Here is a 6,000-nt window from a genome sequence, read left to right as displayed (position 1 = left end):
TGTGGCACCCTGCACAGGTCTGGGAATATTTTCTCAGTTAGATTTTCACATCTCTTTCGGCTTCCCACTGAAAGGTTGAGGGAAACATGTGCACTTTCCACATTACGTTAACAGCTGCTACAGTAAATGTTTTCATTTATAGTAACTTCGACCACACTCACGGGTTACTAAGAAGCCATATACAGCCTCCAGGAACCAGATCCTTTAAGTTATTGATACACCAACTCTTAAACCCCTTGTACAGTTGGTCAAAGTGTGTCTGCACTCATATGTTAGTGCTTCACAGTCAGTATCTCTCTGTCTGTGAGCTTGAACTGATTCACTGACACGCCTTTTGTTTTATTAAAAACTTGGGTTTGCGGACAGTTCAGACAGGTTCAAGCTGTGATGCGTTAGAGTGATATTGTTCTTTTCTGGATGACCGTAATGCTATTGCATGGCACAGTTATTTTATGAACAGAGTTGATGATATTTCTTAGAAACCCAGACAATTCTGCGAAGCAATATTTCACTCTGCAAGTTTTGTCTCTGGAGTATGGACATCTTGCGTCTGTAGTCACAATTGAAAAATAAAAAAAGGTTTGGTTTCATGTCAGAAGTCATGTTCAATAAAATCATACAGTGTATATCGCAGATATCCCAGGACGTGGCTGCAAGAAGAAATGCAATTCCAGGTTGATCAGATGGATGGTGATAGATGGTAGAAAACACAGAATGAAACAACACCCAGTAATTTAGGTTGAGCTCCAAAGTTAGAGCAGGTCACTGTTTGATTGCACCATCTATCGCTTAAAAAAACAAAAACAATGAGCTTCATGTAAGAATATGCTGGAAGACTCCACTGCTAAAAGAAAAATACAAAAGATCCAGCCTTGAATTTGCTAAACAGCATGATTACAAGCTGCACAGTTTCTCGGGGTCACGTCACTTCAATGTCCATAGATGGAAAAAAAATAATAATAAGCTTTCAAAGGAAATAACTCCATCCCTCCTGTGAAACACAGAGGGATACAGGAGGCCTCAGGCTTGCAAAGGGCACAATGAAGCGTTAGGACCATCAAGGCGTCTTGCAGAGAAACAAATTGCCCAGTGGCAGGAAGTTCAGGCTCAGTCGCAGGTCATGCAGCAGGAAAGGATAATGACATGCACCCAAAGCACAATGCTAAATATCCCTCTGAGCTTTTAGCATTTGAATGTCGTCTTAGTGGCACTTAGCTGCACTTATTTAAATACTGATCCACCTCCACCTTCTTTGAGATGTACTGTGGCTTGATCGTATTCCACTGTTGTAAATCGCTTTGGATTATAGTATTTCCTAAATGTAATGTATAAGCAGTACTCGAGTTGTAAAAAAAAATCAGGGGGGATGGTGGATTTTATCATATGGGGACAGATAATTTGTGCTGATTACAAATAATATAATATATTACAAATAATAGCACTGACCAAAACACCTGCAGAAATACTGCAGGAATGACATAGCAGCAGTTAAATGCAGCCTTCTGTAAGCTTTAAATATCCACTGGGCTTACATCAAATACATCAAAACACAACAATAAAAACTGTTTTCTGAACTTATCAATATGACTCTGTCCTTCACAGGATAAGTAAAATGGATCACTGCAAAAACTCAAAATCTTAACAAGAATATTTGTCTTATTTCTAGTTAAAATGTCTAATTTTAGTAAAAAAAATCTCATTACATTTAAAACAAGACTCATCACTGGAAAAAACAACAATTTTCATCTGTTTCAAGTAGATTTTCACTTAAAATAAGTAGAAAAATCTGCCAGTGGAACAAGATTTTTTTGTTTGGCAGATTTTTCTACTTATTTCAAGTGAAAATTGACCTTGAAACGGGTAAAAATTGTCAAATAGGTTATTTTTCTGGTGATGACTCTAAATGTTGAAATAGCATTAATACCACATTCATTGATGAAATGACATAAGGGATGGGAAGGGGGGATGGCAGTTTTACAGGGGGATGATTTAGACTGTTTTTATTTCAGGGAGGATGCCATCCCCCCTCATCCCCCCTCGACTCCAGTACTGTGTATAAGCACTGTTTATAGCTTTAAAAGCTAACTCGATCAAATTAACATTTGAACTTGCTCAGAGTAGAGCAGTTAAAAAGGACCCATCAGACATATCAGAAACACCTTTGCTCCTGTAGTTAGTGTTCTTTTTTTTTCGCCATAAAAAATGTTTGATTGAATCTGTGATTCAATGGAGCCAGATGTGAAATGGGGAATTACCTGCCAAACTAGATGCCCACGAGATCACGGCTGTTTCATGCAGGCATGAAACACTAAAAAAAATCTATTATCTTGCAGTTTTTTGCAAGTACCCGGGGGGCAAGTCCTCTGTTTTCTTAGTGTGCTGCATTTGCCCTGCTATAAAAGGTAATCCACCAGAAATAATACCTATGACCCAGTAGGAACACAACCTATATGGACTACCTGGCCAATTTTTTGCTGGAAATTCAATATGGCCACCTTAATATTGGCCACTTTTGAACCAAATGGGCTAGAAATGCAAACTTGGTGTCTGTTTCATGGTTTCAGAGCATGAGAAAACCATTGGAATACTTATTTTTATGATTGGGTGTATCTGGACCTTTAATTTGCATATTTCCAACACGGACACCCCTGAAAAGGAGCTTTTCTATGGATTTTTATAGTGACAGCTAACTGTTATGGCAAATAATCTGCTTTTTAAGCAATGTGAACTTGAATTTGGTCAGTTTGAGCTTTCATTTCTATGTTGTCAATGTCAATATGGCTGCAGTCATAATAAATAATGTATGGTATTACGGGCAAAATGGGTCTATACAAAACCACTCACTGCAGCTGGCTCTGCAGAGCTGAAGTCAATGCTCCACCTCCACTCATCCAGCCCACACCATGAGTCTGGTTTAAGGCTGTGTAACCCGCGATGCAGAGATGGTAGTCAAGGTCATGGCAGCAGTGGAGACTAACCCGTTTACAGTGACAACACCATCCATAATCAACATATCTACGGGACAGTGTGCTGATTGTACAGTCAAGGATGACTTGATCCGTGTCAAAGAACTGGGTCTGAAGGCATTGTGTGAGTCACTGTCCAGTGATCAGAAAAAGACGAGTATAATGAAGCTCAACACTTTCCACATGCAAAACACCAAATCCAAAAAGTGTAAGGGAAAATCTTCAGCATCTGGCAAGAGCAATGAAATAACTGCCCTCCTGCGCATGACCCAAATCATAGCCAGTGGTGGAGAACTCAACATCGTTGACTTTATAGGCAACCACGAGTGCAGTGACTTCCCCCCTTGCCTCTTCCAGGAAGATGGCAGGATGCGAACAGGTACCAAGGGACGCCTTGTGAAGGTCCTGAAAGAAGAGACCAATGTTGCATGCGTCCCTGACCTGCCTAAAGAACACCGAAAAACAGCAGTAGTTGTTGATGCCATGTATGCCATACGCCATTGGTCTTTCCTGAAAGCTGAAACGTTTGGAACAATCGCTGGGCGATACCATAGTCTGCTACTGAATGATGTGCCTGCCGGCACAGAGATTATTCACTTCTGCTTTGACCGGTACAGTGGACCAAGTCTTAAGACACCTGAGCAAGAGCACAGATATGCTCGACCAAAACCTGCCAAAGAATATCAGGTCAGCAAGCATTACACAGCTTTAGGGACCTTTAGGGTCCGGAGCCGGGTCCGACACCAGCCCTGGTCCAACTGGACCATGAAAGTCGTGATTCTTCTTCAGAGCGTCTAGAAACCTGGTTTTCTGCAGGTTCTAATAAACATGGGCTTTAAAACTTCTATTAAAGCAACAGTTCTACTTCCTGGTAGTGCATGTAAACGTACTGAGTGTGTACTACATACTGCATACTACATACTGCATACTGCATACTGCATACTACATACTACATACTACATACCTATACTACATATTGCATACTACATATTGCATACTACATACCGTATACTACATATTGCATACTTCATACGACATACTACATACTGCATACTACATACCTATACTACATGCCGTATACTACATACTACATATTGCATACTACATACCGTATACTACATATTGCATACTACATACTACATACCTATATATATACAGTATGTAGTATGCAGTACTACATACTGCATACTACATACCGTATACTACATACTGCATACTACATACTGTATACTACATACTGTATACTACATATTGCATACTACATACTGCATACTACATATTGCATACTACATACTGCATACTACATACTACATACTACATACTGCATACTACATACTGTATACTACATACTGCATACTACATACTGCATACTACATACTGCATACTACATACTACATACCTATATATACAGTATGTAGTATGCAGTACTACATACTGCATACTACATACCGTATACTGCATACTGCATACCGTATACTACATACTGCATACTGCATACTACATACCGCATACTACATACTGCATACTACATATTGCATACTACATACCGTATACTACATATTGAATTGAACTACAGTATTGAACTACATACTGCATACTACATACTGTATACTACATACTGTATACTACATATTGCATACTACATACTGCATACTGCATACCGTATACTACATACTGCATACTGCATACTACATACCGTATACTACATATTGCATACTACATACTGCATACTACATACTACATACTACATACTGCATACTACATACTGCATACTGCATACTACATACTGCATACTGCATACTGCATACTACATACTGCATACTGCATACTACATACCGTATACTACATACCACATACTACATACTGCATACTACATACCGTATACTACATACTGCATACTACATACTGCATACTACATACTGCATACTGCATACTGCATACTACATACTGCATACTACATACCGTATACTACATACTGCATACTACATACTGCATACTACATACCGTATACTACATACTGCATACTACATACTGCATACTACATATTGCATACTACATACCGTATACTACATATTGCATACTACATACTGCATCTTACATACTGCATACTACATACTGCATACTACATACCGTATACTGCATACTACATACCGTATACTACATACTGCATACTACATACTGCATACTACATATTGCATACTACATACCGTATACTACATATTGCATACTACATACTGCATCTTACATACTGCATACTACATACTGCATACTACATACCGTATACTACATATTGCATACTACATACTGCATCTTACATACCGTATACTACATATTGCATACTACATACTGCATCTTACATACCGTATACTACATACTGCATACTACATACCGTATACTACATACTGCATACTACATACCGCATACTACATACTGCATACTACATATTGCATACTACATACCGTATACTACATATTGCATACTACATACTGCATCTTACATACTGCATACTACATACTGCATACTACATACCGTATACTACATACCGCATACTACATACCGTATACTACATATTGCATACTTCATACGACATACTACATACTGCATACTATATACCGTATACTACATACCGTATACTACATACTGTATACTACATACCGTATACTACATACTGTATACTACATACCGTATACTACATACTGCATACTACATACCGTATACTGGACCTGAGGGGTCAGACCCATAGACATACGTATCCTCCCATGGAGCGGCTGCGATACGTCAACGTCGCCGCCATATTGTATGTTCAAGACTGCGCTCGAAACTAATACAAGTAAATGGACTTATTTTCATAAAGCACCTTTCTACAAAGAAATGTACGTTTTACGTCTCATTTATTCATTCACACACGCACTAATATACTTGGGAAACAGTTACCACCAAATATAATATATTTAATTTTCTCAGATGGAAAATATAAGAACTTTATTGATCCCACATAGGAGTAATTCATGTTATATCAGCTATAGAAAACAAG

This window comes from Cololabis saira, chromosome 3 (genome assembly GCF_033807715.1).
Source record: "Cololabis saira isolate AMF1-May2022 chromosome 3, fColSai1.1, whole genome shotgun sequence".
Taxonomy (NCBI): Eukaryota; Metazoa; Chordata; class Actinopteri; order Beloniformes; family Belonidae; genus Cololabis; species Cololabis saira.
The sequence above is the reverse complement of the archived record's forward strand: the minus strand, read 5'-3'. Positions refer to the sequence as shown.